The sequence below is a fragment of the Budorcas taxicolor genome, chromosome 12 (assembly GCF_023091745.1).
Source record: "Budorcas taxicolor isolate Tak-1 chromosome 12, Takin1.1, whole genome shotgun sequence".
Classification (NCBI taxonomy): Eukaryota; Metazoa; Chordata; class Mammalia; order Artiodactyla; family Bovidae; genus Budorcas; species Budorcas taxicolor.
Window position 1 is genome coordinate 9858279 of NC_068921.1, and position 25712 is coordinate 9883990.

General features: G+C 40.0%; 1 non-coding gene and 1 pseudogene across 1 annotated transcript; one reads left to right on the forward strand and one right to left on the reverse strand.

The window, feature by feature from the left end:
* Nucleotides 1-1725: 1725 nt before the first annotated feature.
* On the reverse strand, nt 1726-3998 carry LOC128057873 (endogenous retrovirus group PABLB member 1 Env polyprotein-like; annotated as a pseudogene).
* Nucleotides 3999-19875: 15877 nt separating this feature from the next.
* Nucleotides 19876-19947, forward strand: TRNAC-ACA (transfer RNA cysteine (anticodon ACA)). Its single transcript has one exon. It is a non-coding gene; the product is annotated as a tRNA-Cys (tRNA).
* Nucleotides 19948-25712: the final 5765 nt, after the last annotated feature.

A 25712-nucleotide genomic window follows, 5' to 3' on the forward strand; every position in this document is an offset into this window, starting at 1 on the left:
GAAAGTTCTATTGACCTGAAAACCACAATTCACACAAGATGAGTGGTGATAGGAAGTGATAATGGGTGCAGACACTTCACAAAGACTTGCTTTACTCTCTCTCTCGTTTGCCTGGAATGAAAATCCTCCACTTCGTTTTTACTTTAACTTAAATAATTCTAAAACCACATATTTCCTTGAAATCCTCAAGAATGTCTATTATGCAGGAATGTTTCCATGTAAAGGTTAGACAAACAAACAAAAAAGGAAGCAAGAAAAGAAGGTGCTCAAGGTGGTGTATTGGTGGCATGAACCCTAGAAGATGAGAGAATGAGATGCATTGGGCCCAAACTACTAAGGATTCTTTCACCAGCTAAGGAGTATAGATTTTCCATCTGTTTTGCAAAATCAACTAAGGATTTAAAGCAGGACCATAATGATTACCTGAGTTAGGGAAGTAGCAGAGGAAAACAGAGAGGAAAGGATTAATTTGGAAGACATTAGGGCAATAGAATCAATAGGAACAAGAAGCTGCCTGCATGTGAAGAAGAAAGTGAACGCTTATTACAGGTTCTGAGGTTGAATGACTAGAAAGGTGTCTAGCCTCTTTGAAAGGAAGAGCTGAATTAATTTAGAGATATATTGTGTTAGTTTGGTTTTTTTTTTCCTCATTGAACTTTAAATTGTTAGCAACTATGGGGCTCATTAAAGTTCCCCACCCCCCCTTCAATAACAAAGAATAATGGCTTTCAACTGTAAGTGGTAAATTAGAAATCCCTAGGTACTTTAAAAGGCGCTTACTCCTTGGAAGAAAAGTTATGACCAACCTAGATAGCATATTCAAAAGCAGAGACATTACTTTGCCAACAAAAGTCCATATAGTCAAGGCTATGGTTTTTCCAGTGGTCATGTATGGATGTGAGAGTTGGACTGTGAAGAAAGCTGAGCACCAAAGAATTGATGCTTTTGAACTGTGGTGTTGGAGAAGACTCTTAAGAGTCCCTTGGACTGCAAGGAGATCCAACCAGTCCATCCTAAAGGAAATCAGTCCTGGGTGTTCATTGGAAGGACTGATGCTGAAGCTGAAACTCCAGTACTTTGTGTTGACTCATTGGAAAAGACCCTGATGCTGGGAGGGATTGGGGGCAGGAGGAGAAGGGGAGAAAAGATGATGAGGCGGTTGGATGGCATCAACTCTTATAGCCACGCGTTCCAGGAAACAAACTCACTCAGAAGGACAATGCAGATAGTGGAGTGCAGTTTATTACACCGGCAGGCCCAAGGCAGAGTCTCCTCTTAGCCAAGGACCCCAACCAGCATTTGGGAAAATCTTTTATACCCCATGTGTACGTGTCTGAACCCACCACTCCAAATTCCTTGAGACTTACATAAACCAAGGAAAATACAATCCCAGTAACCCCATCATTCACGTGCTATGTGCTCAGTCAAACAATTAGCCAATAATCAATAAACCCAAGGTTACACTCTGATTGATACAGAAAAATTTATGGCCTTTTGGAAGGGGTGATTTGTATATGTTTTCTCTTAGGCAATGAGTAACCTAGATATGATCTTCAAGGTTCCCCTGTCTGGAGGGGTTCTTATCCTTCTGTTTTTGTTTTCATAGGCACTAAACACAGAGTTCAGAGTCCACTGGAAAGGTGGCCGAGCATGATCAGCATGAACAGGCCTAAGATGGAGTCCAGGCCCTATGAATTCCTTCTTCATTCCCCCCTCTTGATGCTCTTAACTCATATTATGAGCATCATTCATAGGGGTATATTGCACCCTGGCCCTCCAATCGCCAGTTTGGGAGAATGACACCAACCTTTGGGTTACAGAGTTTGTAATATATTGTAAAATTCAGGGTCCACAAAGCGGAACTATCAAGACAACTACAACAGTGGTAAATAAAGTTTTCCACCAATCACCCTTCACCCAAGATAGGACCAAAGTCCAGAAAGGAATGTTTTCATTTTACATTGCTTTTACCTGGTTTTTCATGTCATCTAAAGCAGTTGATACCTTTCCAGATAAGTCAGGAATGTATGCACAACATTCACCCTTTATTATAGCACAAGTCCCTCCTTGAGCAGCTGTAAGTGTGTCCAAAGCCATTCTATTATGAATTACCGCTTTTCTTATTTGGATTTGCTTTTCATCTAAGGCTTGGATGGCTTTTGTTCTATCTAGGAGGACCTGTTTTGTGAAATTAGTCAAGGCCTCTACTTTAGTCATGATATCTGTTGTCCCTATAGAGGGTACGAATAAGGCAGCAATACACTCATACCATACTCATATGGATCTTGTCCACCTGGCATGTAAATAAGGTAGATTTACCGGGGCTACTGGGGTAGATTTACAACAAGTAGGTTAGGCTTTTGTTACACTGGCATTTATATCAAATGTAACCCCATGACCCGACTCTATTGACTGCAGGTCTTACACCAAGAGAGCAAGGAGAGGTTATGACTGACAAGAAAGAGGAAAGTCCCTTTTTGTCATCCCAGAAAAGAGCAGAGTGGTTTAAACTCTCCTTGGCAGAGTGGTGACACCCACCAAGGAAGTCCGTCCATCACTGACAGAGGCACAGCCCTACACACCCAGCAGTTGGAAGTGTTGTGGAAGTCTATGAAGGAATGTGCCCATGAGATGAAAACATTGTCCTGTGTTGAAACAGAAGTTAAATTCAAAATCACGTTGATGAGGCCAAGCAGTGGGAGTTGATTGTGCGGCTTCATCCTGAAGGGGCTCATCCAGGATCTTCTTTTCCTTCTTCTTAAGGATGGTCTTAGTCTCTCGAGGGTCAGCGGGGTCCCTCTGTGCAGCCCACTCAGCATTTTTTGGGTCTGCGTGGTATGTTCTCTTCACCCTCATATGATGGGTCCAAGGGACGATACCTGCAACTTTAACTGCAGTAGGGGTAGTTAGAGTAACATAAGGTTCCTTTCACCAAGGGGCTAGCAAATCATGTTTCCAATCTTTGGCCCATACTTGTTCATCAAGCGTAAACTCATGAATCTGTTCCCCAAGGGGGAACGGCACCCTTCTCTTGTTCAAACTTAGTTACCCCATTTATTACCTTACCCAGTTCCATCTGCTGTGAAATCATATTCCCCCTTACCTGAGGCAAATTTATTGACATCTGTTTTATTATGGGAGGGGGCCTCCCATTCACAATTTATTATGGAGAATAGCCTTGGGACTGTGGGGTCATCCTGAGTCTGAGCAGAGCCGTCGGAAGCAAGTCCACCCAGGAGCAGTCAGTCTCTATGTTCCACTTGGAGAGTCTCTTTAATGTCTGGTTGGTTCACTCCACCATCTCAGAACTCTGGGCCTATATGCAGTGTGCAGTTTCCATTTGATATTTAAATTTTTGCTTACTTGTTGTACTAAATCAGCTACAAAAGCTGGATCATTGTCTGAACCAATGCTGGTAGGAAGTCAAATCTGGGAACTATTTCCCTAAGCAGGCACCGGGCTACTTCTGATGCTCTTTCAGTCCAGGTAGGAAAAGCTTCTACCCATCCTGAGAACGTACATACCATGATCAGCAGGTAAGGGTAGGGTTGGTGAGGTTGCATTTCAGTGAAGTCCACTCCCAGCTGTTCAAAGGGCAGCGTGCCTTTCCGCTAAATACCCAGAAGTTTTTGTCTGAATACCTGAGAGGCAGCATTAACCTGTGAGCAGGCAGCATGGCCTAGGTGGGTCGCTTGGTGTGTTTGGCTTCCCAGAGTGTGTGCCAGCTCCTCTGGTACCAATAATTTGCCACTTGGCAATTCCCACCATCCCTTTTCAGTCTTGATGGCCCCTTCCACTTTGGCTAACCTGACAGCCCTTGTCCTTGTTTTATCAGGCTAGTGCCATCAGTATATAGGACCCAACTAGGGTCTGGAACCTGCTTTAAAACAAACCCCAGCTACCTTACCTCCTCCTTGCAGATCTGTGCCTCCTTCTTCAACACCCGGTAACCTGCTTCCATCAGCAGCTGGAGCAGTGCTTTTGTCCCTTCCCAGCATTGTTCCTTGGTCTCAGCGGCCAGCAGCAGGTAATCCTCGTAAAGTAGGAGCCAACATCCACACTCTTCCAGATGGAATGAGGTCAGGTCAGAAGCAAGGCTTCCCCAAAGATGGTTGGGGGGTTCTTAAACCCTTGTGGGGGAGTCCAGATGAGCTGTTGCTTGGTGCCCCCGACTGGATCTTCCCATTCAAAGGCCAAGATGGGCTGTGATGCTGGGGCGAGGCGTGTGCAGAAGAAGCCATCCTTGAGATCTAGGCGAGTATAAACTTTAGTCCTCAGCGGGAGGAGGTTAAAGAAGGTATAGGGGTTTGGAACAGTGGGGTGTAAAGTCACAGCAGCCTGGTTGACTAGCCTGAGATCCCGTACAGGCCTATAGTCCTGTCCTCCTTCCTTTTTGACTGGCAGGATTGGCATATTCCAAGCAGACTGGCACTCTACTAGAATGCCCGCTTGTTTCAATCCATTGATGTGGGGCAGTATGCCGGCCCAGGCCTCTATCAGTAGCGGGTACTGGTGCTTTCTAACTGGGATGGTGCCTGGTTTGAGTTCTATTATCACTGGGGCTTGATGTCTAGCCAGCCTGGGGGCGAGGGGGCTTGTCTTTCGCCCAGACCTCAGGGAATAATTGAGTTAGCTCTTTCTTATGCTCTTCCGGCTCACCTGGTTCTTCCTTTGGAGGCTCATGCGACCTCCACTCATCTTGGGGTGGTATTGAGAGAGAGAGAGCAAATAAGTCATAGTGTCCATTCGCAAGGTGGGCCTCTCCTCAGGGGAGAAAGTCACTTGTGCTCCTAGTTTGGAGAGCACGTCTCTTCCCAACAGGGGTACTGGGCACTCAGGAATGTAGAGGAATTCATGAATCACTTGGTGCCCCCCCATCTGACATTTTCTGGGCTGGCAAAACGATTTAATCATGTCTTCTCCTGATACCCCAGTTATAGCAGTCGTCTTCCTGGACAGTGGTGCCACAGCTTTTGTTACTACCAACAGTTCTGTTTCTGTACCCACCATGAAGTCCTTGCCTTAGAGCATTCATTCTTCCAGTGGCCAAAAGCTTGGCACCGGGTACACTGGTTTGGCTGTAACGGGGCCCGGGTCCTCCGTTGGGACCGGTTGAAGGACTGTCCTGTCCCTGGGGCAGAGGAGGTTTTCTGGAGGGCCCGAGATAGACTTTCCCAGAGCAGCAGCTAGCATTGCAAATCTCTTGTCTGTTCTCTTTTGTCCCCTCCGGCTCTCTGGCAGAGCGCAGCCTCTGCTTAATTCCTATGTCTCCCTCCCCTTCTTGTCAGTACTCACCAGGAGAGATGGTATAGCTTGGGCGGTTCGACTGGAGCCGGATCCTGGAAGTGCTGGCCAGAGGCTTCTGTCCCCGGGATCGGAGCCTGCTGAGGTGGCGGCTCTATGACTTCGGGGAGAGCTGGCGGAGGAGCGGCGGCTGCTGCAGGACTTCACCTGGCCCTGGATTGGGCATCAAGGCAGCCTCCAGTCCTGGTGGAGCACTGGGAGGCAGGAGCATCATTATCCAGTATGGAGGAGGGGTCAGGTCCACCCATCCAAATCCTGTAGAATTTCCTTTTCTATCATCAGTCAATTTTTGTGCCATTAATATTTTTCCGTTTCCCTTCTGGATATAGAACCTTGTCCAAGTAGGAGGGTCTTGAGCTAACCCAAGCCATGAGTCAATATATGGATATTGATCCAGGTGCCCCGTCTCTCCTACTGTGTAGACTGCTTCCACTATTTTTAAGTTCTTGGTGTTCTCTGGTGGCCATCCTACTCCCATAGGGGGCCATTCAACCTCACAGAGTATGTGGAGGTGGTTAGGCTTCATTTTCACCCCATAGTCTCCTCCTAATCCCTTCTTAAAATTTTTAATCATGCACTCCAATACAGTTGCCTTAGATTCACTTCCTCCCATCTTGCTTAACTTCTCGGACCTTCTTCTACTTTTCCTTTTCGTTCTGTCTATGAAGTTCTCAGTACCCTATGTACTTCTGATATTTCCACTCAATGACACTTAAATTGCCATTCTGCCTCCTTCCTAATTGGGGTGAGAAGAGCCTTACCTGCCAGATCCCAGAGGGAGAAGGGAGATCGGCGTGCCTTCACCTGCCAGTAAGCACAGCCGAACCAGAACACCACGTGGTCCAAGACTGTTTCTCCCTTAAAGTCCGTTCTGCCTTGGTGGGCTTGATCAGGTGCAGATGAAAAGACAGATAGGTTAAATATCCCATGTCCCAGGCCATCTTTGGGAAAGCCAATTCATACTCACTTCTGTATCCCCTTCCTTCTAGCCTAACAATTCTGAGGGGGTCAAGAATTTCACAGCAGATGGGACACCTCCTGGGGGAGGGCAGAATACGAGCGTACAAGGACCAGTTTCCTATCCTAAAAATCCCCTGGTGATCGCTGGTAATAATTTTTCCTGAGACGGCGTGGACACACCTCCTAAATGACCTTCATAAACTTCCTTCCTAAACCGTAGCACACTCGTCGACCTGTGTACCAAGCAATTGCTGCTGCCTGCCTATTCCAGGCCCCTGTGGGTCCGTGCCCCTTCTAGTCCCTCCCAGGGATGTGATCAGGCCCCCTCTTCCACCCTGCTGGGTGGGTTCCTCCCCACCTGAGCGCTCCGTTCCCTTGCTGCTGTTCACTATCTACCAAAGTGAAGAAACCAGGCGTTGAAAGGCTGAATTCTTCCAGAGTGGTGAGGCACCTTCCCCCATCTAGGAGATTCAAGCCACAAAGCCTTGGGGTGGCCTCAAATGAGACCTGTCTCCTCAAAGTGAGGAGTTTCCCAGCCAATGCACCAAATGTTGTAGCCACACATTCCGGGAAACAAACTCACTCAGAAGGACAATGCAGATAGTGGAGTGCAGTTTATTACACCGGCAGGCCCAAGGCAGAGTCTCCTCTTAGCCAAGGACCCCGACCAGCATTTGGGAAAATCTTTTATACCCCATGTGTACGTGTCTGAACCCACCACTCCAAATTCCTTGAGACTTACATAAACCAAGGAAAATACAATCCCAATAACCCCATCATTCACACGCTATGTGCTCAAACAGTCAAACAATTAGCCAATAATCAATAAACCCGAGGTTACACTCCGATTGATGCAGAAAAACTTATGGCCTGTCGGAGAAAGGGGTGATTTGTATATGTTTTCTCTTAGGCAATGAGTAACCGAGATATGATCTTCAAGGTTCCCCTGTCTGGAGGGGGTCTTATCCTTCTGTTGCTGTTTCCATAGGCACTAAACACAGAGCTCAGAGTCCACTGGAAAGGTGGCCGAGCATGATCAGCATGAACAGGCCTAAGATGGAGTCCAGGCCCTATGAATTCCTTCTTCACAACAACTCAATGGACATGAGTTTGAGTAAACTCTGGGAGTTGATGATGGACAGGGAGCCCTGTCGTGCTGAGATTCATGGGGTCACAAAGAGTCGAATATGACTGAGCGACTGAACTGAACTGAACTGAAGTACTTTGAGGTGGCGGGAGGGTGGGGGAGGGTGCGGAGTGGAATACAGATTCCTGTGCCCAAATCCCAGAGATTCTAGTTTAGAAATTTGTTGAGGGCTCTGGAAATCTGTATGAAAAACAAGACAAAAATATCCCCAGATGATTCTGATATACACTCAGTTCTGGGAAACACAGCTAGAATGCCTTTGCCTAAACACTTCAAAAATTTAGAGGAATTTTAAATGAATAAGAATGCAGAATGATATAAAATTAAATTAGCAACAAAGCAGTGGGTGTTGGTAAGATTTCAGCGTGAGGGCATAATTTTGTAAGAAAAATAAGTATATTTTTCTTAACACACATAGAGGTCTAATTTAATTTAGTTTCCATTACTTTTTTATTTTTAGTTTGGGGCAAAAATCTATTGATTGTTTCCTTACTACCCTTTGTAGTTTTAAATACCTAACTCTGTAAATGAACCTAGACTTTTTATTCCAGCTTGCATGAAATAGCTGGAGGCAATGTTTCTTCCCATCCTCTCTGTTCCACAAAGGTATTGCTCCATTAAATGATCATTTTAGTAAAATGCTATTACTTAATATTTTTTGAAGACAAACAATATGCTAGGTGCTGACAAACTATAGTCATTTCACAGTAGATATAATATAGTTTTTTGTTTATTTCTTATTCATGCTCCAATTTAAATGTTCTCATTCCTTGCTTGTAAGTCAAGCAATCCTTCTCTTTGTGTTTACTCAAACATTTTCAAGACTTGTATCTCATTTATATTCACCATGAGACATTTTACACTGAAAAATATGATGATATGAAAATGGAATAAAACCACCTTTTAATTTCTTGGAACATGAGATGAAATATTAGGGAAAGGAGGGCAATTAGAAAAGACATTAAGAACAAATTATATTCATTAAATTCCTTGGCATTATTCCAAATGGAAATTCCTTTGATAAGAGAAGTCAATGTTATTATTACCCAAGAATGAAGAACTTTGGGGTGAATTCAGGGGAAATATTAAGTTTCAAAATGCTGAGGCATGTAGAAAAAAGTTTGTTCAAGAAGAAGAATTATTTCTTATGTCCACTGGATGCATCTACTGAGATATTAAATTTACCAACATCCTTTACTCTGGAAATTAACCAAGATTCTAGCAGGCACTATCCTCTTTTGCTAATATGTATGAGTCCATAGGGCAAAGAACTTGAAAAGGCTCTCAGGTTTCTGGAAACTCTGACAGGCTTGTGACAAGAGCAGTTAAATGCATAAAAGTAGAAAATGACCCATGCTCACCTCAGAGCTATTTCAAGCTTTCCAAGTATACATCCAAAATTACATCTATTGATCTTTATTTTCAGGGATAGAAGACACTAGCCTTTCAGAATTCCTTAAAGTGTGTAGAGTATCTGTAAACAGCATCTTCTAGACAGAGTTTCTTTCTCAACAGAGTTCTAAAATGGACCAGGAGTTATTTTCACCTCTGACAATATGAACAAGCAGATAGACACTGTATTACACGGTTGCCACTGGTCATTAGTTTCTTCAGTCAGGATGACCGAGTAACCTGAGTCAAGTCTGAAGTCCAGGTCAAAGCCATCTAAATTTAGCATTCCCTGTGACTTCCTCATTAACCTTGGACTCATAAGTTAACCCACAGCAGCATGGCCCAGCTGAGCCTATAAAGCATGGCCCATGCTCATTTGCAGACATGCTGAAGGAGTAGAGTCTATTATTTTTTTATCTGAAGGAAGGTCAAGAGTAACCCCAATTGAAACCGGAGAGAAGAATGAATGGTATCAGTTTACTAGTTAGACTACAGGACTAGTTCTGACACCCTATGGAGAAGAAAAGGCAAAGAGTGAAGCTGACAGGACCATTTTAATGTCAGGGTGACACAGAAGAGCTGGGACGGAGTGAGAGGCGCATTCTTTTAATTCTGTGCAGATTTCAACAGCAGTGATCTGTGCGTGCCCAGAGAACTGACCTTTTCACAGAAGTTGCATCAGTGGCTGAGGCAGAGGCCAAAAGTTCAAGGGCAGTAGCTTATGAAGCTGCCAAAACAGAACACCACAAAGCAAGATGGTATGTGATCGCTTGGGCCTCACCTCTGAGTGTTTCTAGACAGTTAGCTAGATTTAGTGCAGGAAGTGTGGTGTTGGGTAAAAGAAAAATGGTAAAAAGACAGTGAGATATTTCATTATTACCTAAAACAAGCGAGGCCCAGGAACATTCAGATGATGGACTTTGTGGACATCATTTGACAATAATAAATAATTTCCCATTGGTAATCTTTAAATAAACTTTTTATTGTGTAGTAGTTTTAGTTCAGAATTCTGATATACTTCTCATTCAAGTTTCTCTAATGTTGACACCTTACATAAGTGTTGTGTTTATCAAAATTGAGAAAATAACGTTGGCACATTACTATTAATTATACTAGATATTTTTCAGGCAGCACCAGTTTCTCCACTAATGAACTTTTATTGTTCAAGGGTTCAATCCATAGTAGCACATTGAATTTAGAATTTTTTATATATAATTGCAAAGTAATTATATTAAAATGCATAGTGTGCGAGACATATTCTCTGCTTTTTCTACAGTCAACTTTCCTACAGTCAAATAGGAAAAATAAGCAAAAAAAAAAGTAACAGCTGTAATATTTTGTGATAAATGCTATGATCATAGCAGACACAGAGGACTGTAGATGTCCACAAAGACAGCTAAGCTATTCTAGGGGAAGAGGCATAGATTCCAGAATCCTGAAAGGGAAAAAAGACTTAGAAGGCAGTTGAGAAGGTAGAAAAAGCTGTCTCAGGCAAAGGAAACATATGTTAGGTAAAGGTCTTTAAAAATTCACTCAACTGTATACAAAATGACTTTGGAAAACTGCTTTGAAAAATTCATAAAACACTATCTTTTTCATCCCCTTAAATTATGAAGACACAAAAATCAATCATTGAATGTGTCAGGTGTAGCTCTTGGTAAATTCATAGGCATTAGCCTTCTCTAGCCTAGTTTATCTTATGCTTTCTTGGTTGGGATATATAATCCTGTGGTCCCAATTCTCAACTCTCTATTTTAATATATGTTTGTATATTATTTTAATGTTAATAACTTATCACAACTATTTGAAGCCATAAATCCCTCGGATTCAACAACCTATTATGCATCTCCAACTGACTGGTTTAACCCCATTTACCAATGGTCCTTCAATAAATACTGCTTAAGTGACTATTTTTCCTTTGGTACATTTGTGAAAAAGGCAATCTCTATGCATGTAGGTGTGTGTAAATTTTGGAGAGAGAGATTAAGTTCTTTGCCCTTTCTTTTGAGGAAGTACAGGGCTGATAATGACAAAGTGGAAGAAACAAGACTGTGAGCCCCTAAACAATAACTGACTTAAATAAAAGCAGAAAGTGTTTAGTCTACAAAGAAGCCAACTAACAATGTGTTAATTCCATCCAAGCTAATGCTTGTGTTGTTGTTGTTCAATAAGTCGAGTCCAACTCTGTGACACCATGGACTACAGCATACCAGGCTTCCCTGTAATTCACCATCTCCTGGAATCTGCTCAAACTCATGTCCATAGAGTCAGTGATGCCATGCAACCATCTCATCCTTTTTCATTACCTTCTCCTCCTGCCTTCAGTCTTTCCCAGCATCAAGGTCTTTTCCAGTGAGTCAGCTCTTTGCACCAGGTGGCCACAGTATTGGAGCTTCAACTTCAGTATTAGTCCTTCCAATGAATATTCCTTTAGGATTGGCTGGTTTGATCTTTTTACAGTCCAAGGGTCTCTCAAGAGTCTTCTCCATACCACAGTTCAAAAACATCAATTCTTTGGTGCTCAGCCTTCTTTATGTTCCAACTCTCATATCCACACATGACTACTGGAAAACCATAGCTTTGATTATACAGACGTTTGTTGCCAAAGTGATATCTTTGCTTTTTAATGTGCTATCCAGTTTTCTCATAGCTTTTTTTCTAAGGAGCAAGCATCTTTTAATTTCATGACTACAGTCATTGTCTGCAGTGATTTTGGACCTCAAGAAAATACAGCTATAAATCAATGATGCAGTTGAAAGAAAACATGGATACGTAGATGTACACATATATTTTATATTTTCAAACAGCCTCAAAATAGCAACTCTACATGCACTTCTTGAAGACTACCAGTATTTCTCATTTCTTCTCCTCAACTGAAAGAATTTTATTCAACTGTCATCAGCTATAAAGCACCTTAGATTTTCACATACTTGCAAGCTAAAAGTTAGCCTTTACAATTTCGTGTATGCTGACAGATGATATCAGACTTCTGTGTCAGAGATAAAGAGCATTATGTTAATTGCAGCAGTATTGGAAGAACATCTATATTATTGTGCAATTTTCCTGAGTTCCAGTTCCAAAATAGTGATGCAAAGAATATTAGATAACTAACTAGCCAGTGGATTGTATAATAGGAGGGCAACACTAAACTTAGGGAACCAAACTGTTTTATTGACTTACTTTTTTTTTCTTTTTAAAAATTTTATTTTTTTATGTTTATATTTTATTTTATTTATTTGTTTGTTTTAAATTTATTTATTTTTAATAGAAATTTATTTATTTTAATTGGAGGCTAATTACTTTACAATATTCTATTAGTTTTGCCATGCAACGACATGAATCCACCACGGGTGTACAAAATGTTCCCCATCCTGAACCCCCCTCCCACCTTCCTCCCCATCCCATCCCTCTGGGTCATCCCAGTGCACCAGCCCCGAGCACCCTGTCTCATGCATCAAACCTGGACTGGCGATCCATTTCACATATGATAATCTGCATATTTCAATGCCATTCTCCCAAACCATTCCACCCTCACCCTCTCCCACAGAGTCCAAAAGACTGTTCCATACATCTGTGTCTCTTTTGCTGTCCCGCATACAGGGTTATCGTTACCATCTTTCTAAATTCCATATATATGTGTTAGTATGCTGTATATTAGAGTATATTTGCTTTACAATGTTGAGTTATTTTCTACTGTACAGCAAATTGAATCAGCAATTTGAATAGCAATAATGCACAACTGTCCTTTGCTCTGGAGGGAGATATTATCTTTATCTTACTTGACATTAACCTTCATTTTGCTCCAGAGGGAACACTATCTCTATCTACCAAAACTATCCACTATCTAAATATTATTTCAAACAGTCTAGAACAGCAAGAACAAGGTTAGTGCCTTACTCACAAAGCCTGCAAAAATTTGAGACTAAGGGGGAATTGTCTCCCCATGATAATGTTTGCCAGACATGCCTCTTACTGTTCTCCCATTTTCCCTGCCTATTTCTTCTTAAGCATACAACTTACAGCTTTATATATCAAGACCAGACTCTCTATGGAGAGTAATGGAAGAGAAAAAATGTGTACTTGTGTGTGCACAGGTGTGTACATGTTAGGGTAAAATGACAATAGTCTGCTGCTGCTGCTGCTAAGTCACTTCAGTCATGTCCGACTCTGTGTGACCCCATAGACGGCAGCCCACCAGGCTCCCCCGTCCATGGGATTCTTCAGGCAAGAACACTGGAGTGGGTTGCCATTTCCTTCTCCAAAGCATGAAAATGAAAGTGAAGTCACTCAGTCGTGTCCGACTCTTGGTGACCTCATGGACTGTAACCTACCAGGCTCCTCCGTCCATGGGATTTTCCAGGCAAGAGTACTGAAGTGGGGTGCCATTGCCTTCTCTGGACAATAGTCTAGGAATGCCCATAAACTATAAAACTTTGTATGAATCATAAGGAAAGAAGACACATATCACAATTAACAAGTAGATATGAGTCTATACAATGTCTGGAGAGATTCTTGAACCGTTTTTTTTATTAACTAAAGATTAGAAGAAAGTGTGTTTAGGAAAAAAATTGTAAAACATTTTATCTGCTAAAAGACACAAATTAAAGCGGAGTGATTATAACATCTTCAGTTCAGTTCAGTTTAGTTCAGTCTCTCAGTCGTGTCCGACTCTTTGCGACCCCATGAATCACAGCACACCAGGCCTCCCTGTCCATCACCAACTCCCGGAGTTCACTCAGACTCATGCCCATCGAGTCAGTGATGCCATCCAGCCATCTCATTCTCTGTCGTCCCCTTCTCCTCCTGCCCCCAATCCCTCCCAGCATCAGAGTCTTTTCCAATGAGTCAACTCTTTGCATGAGGTGGCCAAAGTACTGGAGTTTCAGCTTTAGCATCATTCCTTCCAAAGAAATCCCAGAGCTGATCTCCTTCGGAATGGACTGGTTGGATCTCCTTGCAGTCCAAGGGACTCTCAGGAGTCTTTTGGACCACAGTTCAAAAGAATCAATTCTTCGGCGCTCAGCCTTCTTCACAGTCCGACTCTCACATCCATACATGACCACAGGAAAATCCATAGTCTTGACTAGACGGACCTTAGTCTGCAAAGTAATGTCTCTGCTTTTGAATATGCTATTTAAGTATGCTCATATGATCACCTCTATCTCTGAGATCAAAATTATATCAGAAAGTGAATTGAACAACAGACCTAGACTACAGTTCTCCAATGCTGTGATCCAGCTCATACAGGACCCTATCATACATGAGGACAAACTGAACCCAGATCACTTGGTTTAATCCAGAGTTTGCCAGCCATTGAACCATGCTGTGTCTTTGTGTCCTCATATACCAAATAGCCGTGATAACAGTACATGGCCACTGGAGTCTTGGGAAGAAGATGCACCAATAACTGTGATGTGTTCTAAACACACCTCCGTAGAATACATTTCAAGGCACACTAGTGGATCATCTTCTAAGCCAGCTTGTCTGATCATAGCACACCACCTCCATTATGCCTATAAAATCTCACCTACTCCACTCCTAGCTTTCTAGTAAATCTTTCTATACTTATTCTGATATTGCAAAATCGCAGCAGATTTATGTCTTGTGATTCCACAGTTTTGGAAGCTTTGTACCTGGAAAACATCCAGTATTTGGAAAAGGGTAAAATAATATCTGCGATGTTTGGTGGAGTTTAAGGTAACATTACCATCCCTCACTAAAACAGAACAATGTGTTTGTTTTTACTTAGAAATTCAATTCCAGTTTCTCAATAATTTAAGAGCTGTACTTTAAAATTTGTATTTTAAGCTTTTTAAGGTGGAATGTTTCAGTCATATAGAAAAGTGCAATTGATCATACAGTGAACCTTCAGCCAGTTTGAATTGCAAATAGAACCAAATTATTCCCCAGGTTACCACCCCGCCTCTCCCAATCCTCAGATCCCTAGCTCTATCCCAAGATACTCCCCATACTTCAAACTGTTTTGAAAGAAATCCCAGGCATCCTAATTATTTCCTCTCTATATATTTAAGCATAAGAATCACCTCTCATCTGATTAATTTCTTTTATGAACTGATTCAGACTATTCTATGTCTCTAGCAAAAAATCTTCGGTATTTAAAGTTATACTTATATTTAAAAATAATGGCATTTATCTTATTTTATACGTTTCATGTATCTCTATTATATTGTCTGTTCCAATGTAATTTTTATTTTTAAACACCTTTTTTGAGGTATAGTTGATGTACAAAACTACTCATTTAACATATGTAATTTGGTAAGTTTGGACACATGCATACAACCATGAACATATTTCCACAATAAAGGTAACAAACATATCCATTACTTTCAAAATTTTACTCACGCCTCCCCTTATCCATGTGGTAAGAACACTTAATATGAGATTTACCATTAAAAAATTTTAAGTGCACAATAAGGTATTGTTAAATATAGATACTAATCTCTTTTGCATCTTATATAACCAAATATAGATCTCTTTTTCATCTTCTATAACCAAAAATTTAGACCATGGAAAAACTTCCCATTTCCCCCTCACAAATGTCACTTTCTTCTTGGGTTCTTTGAGTTTGATTATTTCAGATACTCATATAACTGGAATTATGCAGTACTTGTCTTCCTGTGACTGGCTTATTTCACTTAGCATACTGCCCCCAAGATTGTTCACATTGTCACATTTGGCAAGATTTCTTTCCCTTTTTTAAGGTTGGTTAATATTTTCTTGCATGTGTATGTCACAGTTTTCATTCATTTTTCCATTAATGAACATTTAGATTGCTTTATATCTTATCTACTCTATCTATTATTGTGCTACAATGAACTTGAGATAGCAGATTATCTCTTTGAGATCCTGATTTCAATTCCTTTGGGTGTATGCCCAGAAGTAGAATTGCTGGATCATATAGTAACTCTATTTTTCATTTTTTGAGGAAACTCCATACTGTTTTCAGTAGTGGTTGTATGATTTTACATCCCAACAACAGCTGTACAAGGCTTCCATTCTTCATTTCCATAAGCAGATTTCCCAAACCAGAGAAGCACACAAGATATAACAATAATGCTGATGTCAACATGTTGTGCCTGACCACAGCTCAGATGAAGAGAGCATTATATATTTATGATATATGAGTAAACACCATAGTTTTTCCTCCTGATAAAAGCATATTTTAGCAAAACTAAGGCCAAATAGATGATATATGAAAACTATCAAAATAAAAATTCCATAATGGGATTTAAGAGTATACTAGTAAAAGGTTAGTTAGCCCTGGTTTGAAAATGCCATTATCTAGAAAAAAGCCATTTAGGAAAGGCTTAGAAACACAAAGAATGTTCTAAATAATAAATGCTGAGAGCTGTAGTCTTCAATGTTCTTTACCACAAACAAAGAAGAATTAGATTCTGGCTATGTTACTGTCACAAAAATAAAGAACACTGACATCCAAAAAGACTCTGCCCAGGAGAACAGAGTAAAATAACAGAAATTCAAGGAATTAGCCTATGAGCTAAGCATATTTATTCTAGAACAAATAGTCTGTAAGCATCCAGGTGCATAATTGGAAGAGGGAGATAAAAATAAATGGAACTAAAAATATAGATATTTGTAAAACTCAACCAGAACATATGACTTAATTTTGAATAATTATAAAGTATCCTCCCTGGTCTTTACAAACTATTACAAAAGAAATGACAATTACCTGAATAGAGGAATATGTACTTATTTCTTCTGTGGAGGGAGAGAGTGTTCTATATAAAACAGTGGAATATTTTTGGATCTCTGTTGTCATCAGACATATGCAATAACATATGGCCTCAAGAATTAGAACAGAGACATATTAAGTGAATTCACTATCAAAAAGACAAAATAAAAGAGAGAACTGTATTAAAAGAGAAAAGAAGAAACAAAAAACAGCAACACTGAATTAATCTACATTTGCGCCAACTGAGAGATCATATATTCCAAAGCAACACTTCACTTGTAGGTGATACACAATTGAATAGCTCATCCAGAACACAGCAGAAAGAAGAAAGAAATGAGAACCTTGTGGGAAAAAGTGACAGTTCTGGTGGACTTAAAATAGTATTCTAAACTATAAAATGTTCGTGTCCCTAAAGGGAAAATAAGAGACATGAGAAAGTAAGCATTGATCAACTATCCAATAGGAAACAATGAATAAAAGTTCTCCAAAGTGAAGAAGAAATCCAAGAATGCAAGATAAAGGATTTGAATATGATTAAAGCAAAGTTAAAAAAAATTAATCACGTGGAGCATGCCTTTAGAAAAATTTTCCCAATTAAGAAAAATAAATCCAGGTAAACAAGCAGAAAAATCTAATCAAAACAAGGATATGAGAATAAAACTTTGCTCATAATTAATACCCCCAATACAAGCTTTTTAAGGGATTTGTTCCTGGGATTTGCTTGATGGTTCTTTTATATTTTTTTTCTTAAATGTAGTTTAAATGTAAGTAATATATGTCATATTAAAAATTCACACTATTCATTAAAAAATAAAATTAAATTTGAATTCTTTCCTTCACTGTCTTTTCCCTGGGCCCCTGACCAGAAGGTAACCAATATGAGCAGTTACTAGTATATTCCCACTAAAAATAGTACCTACTAATGTATAAAATAAAAAGATTAGGAAAAATCTTGCTTTAATCCATGCATGTATAACATTTACTATGCACTGAGCAATATTTTAAGAACTTATAATTATACCTCAATATACATTATTCCAAATGTCCTACTGGACCTTTTTAATGTAAATTTAAAGCAGATTTCATTACAGGTAGTAAGAATGCTAAGTTGCAAACTTTGGGGGGAAATAAAGTCATCATAAGTAATTAAAGCACAATAAGAAAAATGCAATAAAATATTCATTGTGGTAAAAACCAGAGACATCACTTTGCTAACAAAGATTCACATTAGAGCTATGGTTTTTCCAGTAGTCATGTACAGATGTGAGAGTTGTACCACATGGCTGAGCACTGAGGAATAAATGTTTTTGAATCGTGGTGCTAGGGAAGACTCTTGAGAGTCCCTTGGACTGCAAGGAGATCAAACCAGTCAATTCTAAAAAAAAAAAAAAAAATCAGCACTGAATATTCATTGAAAAGTAATGTTGAAGCTGAACCACCAATACTTTGGCCACCTCATGCAAAGAGATGACTCTGTGGAAAAGACCCTGATGCTGGAAATGATTGAAGGAAAAAGGAAAAGTGGGTAGCAGAGTATGAGATGGTTGGATGGCATCACTGACTCAACGGACATGAATTTAAGCCAACTCTGGGACATAGTGAAGGACAAGGGAGCCTGGCGTGCTACAGTCCATGGGGTTGAAGAGTTGGACATGACTTAGTGAGTGAAAAACAACATGGTAAAAAAAGAAAAGAAAATTTGAAAATTTGGGATTTTTAACATTTTATGTTCAGACATATGATTAAAAGCCCCATTGTTAGATGTTATTATTAGCACACAAGCAGCATACTGTAAACAAGTATATATACACAGAACACACTAGTCATAGCAAACACTCTTTTCAAACAACACAGCAGACATCTCTATATATGGACATCACTAGATGGTCAATACTGAAATCAGATTGATTATATTCTTTGCAACCAAAGATGGAGAAGCTCTATACAGTCGGCAAAAACAAGCCTTAGAGCTGACTATGGCTCAGATCATTAGCTCCTTATTTCAAATTTCAGGCTTAAATTTAAGCAAGTAAAGAAAACTATTAGGCCATTCAGGTACAACCTAAATCAAATCCCTTATACAGTGGGGTATCAAATAGACATTCAAGGGGTTAGATATGGTAGAAAGAGTGCTTGAAGAACTATCAATGGAGGTTCTTAGCATTGTATAGGAGATGGACACCAAAACTACCCCTGCAAAAGAGATACAAGAAGGCACAGCAGTTGTCTGAGGAGGCTTTACAACTACCTCAGGAAAGATGGGAAGTGAAAAGCAAGGGAGAAAGGGAAAGATATGCTCAACTGAATGACGAGTTCCAGAGAAGAGCTAGGAAAAATAAGAAAGCCTTCTTAAGTAAGCAATGCAAAGAAATAGAGGGAAACAACAGAGAAAGAAAGACTAGAAATCTTTTCAAGAAAATTGGAGATATGAAGGGAATATTTCATGCAGGGATGGGCATGATAAAGGACAAAAATAAAATGGCAAGGACCTAACCAAAGATATTAAGAGTAAGTGTCAAGAATACATAGAAGAACTCTACAAAAAAATCTTAATGACTGGGATAATCGCAATGGTGTGGTCACTGTAGAGCCAGACATCCTAGACTGTGAAGTCAAGTGGGCCTTAGGAAACATTACTATGAACAAAGCTAGTGGAGATGATAGAATTCCAACTGAGCTATTTCAAATCCTAAACGATGATTCTCTTAAAGTGCTACATTCAATATGTCAGCAAATTTGGAAAACTCAGCAAGGGCCACAGGACTGGCAAAGGTCAGTTTTCATTCCAATCTCAAAAAAGGGGTATGCCAAAGAATGTACAGACTACTGTACAATTGCCCTCATATAACATGCTGGCAATATTATGTTCAAAATTCTTCAAGCTAGGCTTTAACAGAAGAAATTCCAGATGTACAAACTAGATTTAGAAAAAGCAGTGGAACCAGAGATTAAATTGTCAACATTTGATGGATCATAGAGAAAGCAAAGGAATTCTAGGAAAAAACATCTACTTCTGCTGCATTGACTATGCTAAAGCATTTGACTGTGTGGATCATAACAAACTGTGGAAAATTTTCAGAGAGATGGGATACCAGACCACCTGACCTGCCTCCTGATAAAACTGTATGTGGGTCTAGAAGCAACAGTTAGAACTAGACATGGAACAATAGACTTGTTCATAATTGGAAAAGGAGTTAGACAAGACTGTATATTGTCATCCTGATTATTTGATGTATGCAGAGTACATCATATGAAATGCTGGACTGGCTGAATCCATGCTGGAATCAAGATTAGTGGGAGAAATGTCAACAACCTCAGACATGCAGATTATCCCACCCTTATGGCAGGAAGTGGGACTTCCCTGGTGGCTCAGATGGTAAAGTGTCTGCCTACAATGCAGGAGACCCAGGTTCAATCCCTGGGTTGGGAAAGCCTCCTGGAGAAGGAAATGGCAACCCACTCCAATATTATTGTCTGGAAAATCCCATGGACAGAAGAGCCTGGTGGGCTACAGAAGAGTCAGACACGAGGGAACGACTGAGAGACTTCACTCTCACTTTCATGGCAGAAAGTGAATAGGAACTAAAGAGTCTGTTGATGAAAGAGAGTAAAAATCTTGGCTTAAAACTCAACATTCATAAGACTTAAGATCATGGCTTCTGGTCCCATCACCTCATGACAAAGAGAAGGGGAAAAGGGTGGAAGCAGTGACAGATTTTATTTTCCTGGGTTTCAAAAACACTGTAGACAAGGGCTGAAGTCCTGAAGTTAAAAGACTCTTGCTCCTTGGAAGAAGCTATGACAAACCTAGACAGCATATTAAAAAGCAGAGATATCACTTTTCTGACTAAAGCTCATATATTTGAGGCTACGGTTTTTCCGGTAGTCTTTTGTGGATGTGAGAGCTGAACCATAAAGAAGACTGTGTGCCAAAGAATTGATGCTTTTGAACTGTAGTGTTGGAGAAGACTCTTGAAAGCCCCTTGGACAGCAAGGAGTTCAAACCAGTCAATCCTAAAGGAAATCAACTCTGAATATTCACTGGGAGGACTGATGCTGAAGCTGAATCTCCAATAATTAGGTCACCTTATACAAAGAGTCAACTCATTGGAAAAGACCCTGATGCTGGAAAATAGTCTGGACAACTCAGAAGAGTCTGGAAGCCTTCCAGGAAGATATTCATGGTAATGTCTTGAATTAGTATGAGTGATAGTCGCTCAGTCGTGTCTGACTGTTTGCCACGCCATGGACTGTAGCCTGCCAGGCTTGTCTGTCCATGGGATTTTCCAGGCAAGTATATGGGAGTGGGTTGCCATTTTCTTCTCCAGGGAAAACTCCTTGGGCTCACATTATAATCAGTCAAGGAAAACAACTTCTTAATGTCAAAGTATGTGCAGTTGTCCAGTGGGAATGTCCCCCTATAATCAAAGAAGTGCAGGTATGCTGTGGTACTCATGGTTCATCTTCCCATTCACACTGACCATCTAATAATCAGTCTCCTCTAGAGAGACCATAATGTTACCTTCTAGAAACTGATCACTCAGTTCGCATTCTCTTCAACCATGAACAAGCTTGAACCAAGATATAGACATCGGGAAGAAATTCTTAAGATATGTGGAAGCATTCTTCACTAAATAGGGGTATTATGCAGAAAATTTAAGAATCAAACAAAAGGTGGGACCAGGTGACCTCTAATGCCCCCTTCAAAGCTCTGATTATATCACAAGCTATCTGTCTTCTAAAACAGCAAAATTTTTACCCTTGGGCATGGTTGAAAATATATCTCCATATACCACTGTCATAATTTTACAGGAAACAGCAACTGCACAAGCTGTGACCAACTCACCATGCCAAGGGATTTAAAGTGATATATGTCCAGACTCATTGAACTAGACTACTTTATTGCATTCTCTGATATCAGCAGGCTGGTTGTCAAAAGCTGAGAGTATGTTAAAGCTAGTTTAAGCACAAAGCATTAAGGAAGCAGAAGTGTGTTAAATGCCTTTGTTTAATCTCCTCACTTTTTTTCCTACCTCATCTCTGACAAATGCCTGCCTTCCCCAATGTACCCTACCACTGAAAAGCCTTATTTACTTTAACTTAATTTGAGTACTTGGTAACACCTGTTTTAACTTTGAGGATTTTCATTTCTACTCATGAACTACATGGATATCACTTCTACCTTTCAATGTAATTTTATATAAGGTTTCCCTGGTGGCTCAGATGTTAAAGAATCTCCTTGCAATGAAGGAGGCCCAAGTTTGATCTCTGGGTCAGAAAGATCCCCCAGAGAATGGAATGGCAACCCACTCCAGTATCCTTGCCTGGAGAATCTCATGGACAGAGAAGCCTGGCCAGCTACAGTCCATGGTGTCACAAAGAGTCAGACATGACTGAGCAACTAACATTTTCACTTTCACTTATGTCTATGAAAAATAAACATACATAAGATTTTAGATAAGTCACATATTCTCCAAGGCTTAGAATATAATGTAGCTGTTTCCTCCCCTTTTGTCCCCAAGCTGATCTTCATTCCTCAAAGGTATTTTCTGCTCCTTTATCTGTTTCTGTGGTACCTATTTTTACGTTTCGAAATAACATGTTTATTGGACTGTGTCTTTTTTTTTTCCATTTTAGATATTATCTATTGACTTCCTACTGTGGAAAGTGAGGACTTAACCCTCTTTCTCACCTCCTGCCTTATATATAAAATTTCTATACTTTACCCTTCAGTAGAGTTGTGTCTGTGTTTATAATATCAGTATTAGTATTCATTATTGCTTTTCTTTTGCTTTTTTTGATTCTGCTTGAAGGTATTTTCTCATCGTTGCATGTAATTAGAATTCTATATTCATCCCCCAAGTTCTCAGACGTAGGTATACATCCTGTTCTAAATATATTTTAAAAAGTCAGGTACTTCAGAGACTGACTTTCAAATAACCCCGCTTTTAGGCATCATCACATTTTGTAAGAATTGGCCCTCCAAATTCTTTTGCTTTCTGGCATTCTGTTGTGAGAACCAGGTTGCTTCTCAGTCTTCTTGTCTCCTAGCCCACCCACCCCTACTCACGAATGCTGGCTAACTTTGTTTTCTTGTTCTCTAAATTTTGTTGAGCCATTTCCCTTTTTTTTTCTTGTCTGTCTTGATTTCAGCCTTCTAAAAATCCTTTCTAAATGAAGATCTCAAGGTTGTTTTTTTTCAAGTACAAATTTTCTACCCAGTACAGCAAATGCCTCTCTTCTGAGATAATTGTCCATTTTCTATGGCAAGTCTTTGACTCGGCATCTTAGATCCCCATTTTCTTACAGCTAAACTTCACTTACAGTTGCTTGATTTTTCCTGAGCACAGGTTATTAGAGAAGGCAAAAGGAAACAATTTGTTCTAGTGCCCCCAATAACGAAAGGTTCTGTTTACAAAAAGAGATGGATGAAATTTAGTGCCCCAAAAGATGGTAATAATAGGTGATATCATTGAACACTGGCTCTATCACTGGAACTGTTCTAAGCACTTCACAGATGTTAATAAATTAACTCACTTGATTCTCATGGCAGCCCCAAGATCACAAGGTTTTCATTCCTTTGTCTTCTCTGTTTAACAGAAATTATTGTCTGCAGCCACTATTAATAGCACTCTGAGACAGTTTTCACATTTTCTTTTTTCTTTTTTTTTTTTTACATTATTATTAGCATTTTTTTTAATATGAGAAAATGAAAGCTTAGTAACTTGTTTACAGTCATCTAGCCAATACGTGGCACATGCAGAATTTTTTTTTTTTAATTTTTATTTTTACTTTATTTTACTTTACAATACTGTATTGGTTTTGCCATACATTGACATGAATCCACCACGGGTGTACATGCGTTCCCAAACATGAACCCCCCTCCCACCTCCCTCCCCATAACATCTCTCTGGGTCATCACCGTGCACCAGCCCCAAGCATGCTGTATCCTGCATCGGACATAGACTGGCGATTCGATTCTTACATGATAGTATACCTGTTACAATGCCATTCTCCCAAATCATCCCACCCTCTCCCTCTCCCTCTGAGTCCAAAAGCCCGTTATACACATCTGTGTCTTTTTTGCTGTCTTTCATACAGGGTCATCATTGCCATCTTTCTAAATTCCATATATATGTGTTAGTATACTGTATTGGTGTTTTTCTTTCTGGCTTACTTCATTCTGTATAATCGGCTCCAGTTTCATCCATCTCATCAGAACTGATTTCATATCTGATTTCCAACATTCAGTTTTGCTTCCTATGGGAAGTTTGGGACCACATTCTCAAACTTTTATTGTCAGACTTGTCCCATTCCCTTGGACCATTAAAAACAACAGCCTAAGTTGCTCACCTCATACACAGGTTTGGTATTTAAGGGCTTTTGCTAACTTTCCACAAGAGATAAATGATGTGTCAAAATATTTGACTAGTCAATAACTGTATTGTTTATTTAAGACAAATTAACGCAAATTAAATTTACTGATATTTGATACCTTTGATGAGAAACAGAATATCATTATTATTCTACTATGTTCCAGAGACAGTAAAGTGAGGTGGTTCAAGTCCTGGTTCTGCTATTCACTAGCTGAATATTCTGGAACAATTTATGAACTCTGTTTCATTTCACTTATCTGTGTGTGTTAAATTACTTCAGTCGTGTCCAACTCTTTGCAACCCTGTGGACTATAGCCCATCAGGCTCCTCTGTCCATGGGATTCTCCAGGCAAGAATACTGGAGTGGGCTACCATGACCTCCTCTAGGTGATCTTCCAGACCCAGAGATGGGATCCAAGTTTCTTAAGTCTCCTGTGTTGGCAGGTGGGTTCTTTACCACTAGCATCACCTGGGGAGCCCTCACTTATCTGTAACATGGGGTTAATAATTTCTGGAATAGGGTTCTAATAGGAAGGTGGCTCAGACAGTAGAGAATCTGCCTTCAATGCAGTAGGTCCTGGGTTCGATCCCCAGATCAAGAAGATTCTTGTGTTGCGAAGATCCCCCTGGAAAAGGGAATGGCTATCCACTCCAGTATTCTTGCCTGGAGAATCTCATGGACAGAGAAGCCTGGCGAGTTACTGTTCATGGGGCCGCAAAGTGTTAGACACACTAACACTTTCACTTTTTTCACAAGTTAATTTTACATGAACAGTATTTGGAATAGTATTTGCTGTACAGTTGGACCTTACCTAAACTATTGGCAAGAATCAGAGTGACTCTGAAAGGAAGACATGTTCCATCTCTTATGAACAAAGTAACTGAGCTGCAAAAGAAGTGTAGTCTGTCCCCCAACTCCATAGTTCCCAGAGTATTAGTCTTTACAAATCTCCCAAGGTGTTAGTTGGATGAACCAAATACCATATCATATACGAAGAAAGAAGTCTTCTCATCCCATGGCAAGTGTAGAAAAGAATATGCAAATGATATCCTTCAAACCCATTTTGAAGGTTAAGCAAGCACTACCTTTTCTGATTTGAATAAATATTTCAAAAAACCTAGAAGTTCTAGAGAGTAATAACAATTATGTAACAGTTTGTTATTCCAAAAATATTTTTCCAATGATACTGAAGGTTATATTCTAAATTGGAAAATACCATTTTTTTTAATTGATACCAAACCATGCTTAAATATAAAACTTGTCACGACAGGGTCCTGTGTGATCTCATTCTCCTAGTCTGTCTTAGGCTCACATAGCTATTCATTTTTGTACTATGCATTCCAGATACATAGGAATTGTCTGTTTCATCAGCATGTTCTGCTGGCTCCAATATCAGAGATTTGACATATGCTGTTCCATCAAACTGGAATGTTTGTCCTCTTATTCTGTATCTAATAAAAATGGCAGATCCTTCAGGTCTGGAATTTTATCTAATGTTCTCAGGAAGGTTAAATCTCCAGGCTTAGGTAAGCCCACATAATATGCCTCCATAATAATACCTATAACTCTGCTCCTAGTAATTTGCATGTTTTTAATTGTTTTACTGATTATATACAACTATTTGTGTTTCAATCAACCTGTAATCTCCATAACTTCCGCAAACACAGTTGATTCCTTTCTTCTCTGTAAGTTCACTCTTACCCCTACTGCTGAATACTGTGCCTTTCCACAAAGCAGCCCACCATAACTGCTTGTCAAATAATAACCAATTTCAGTATTGTCTGTTTCCACTGTTTACCCATTTTTCAAAAATGCAAG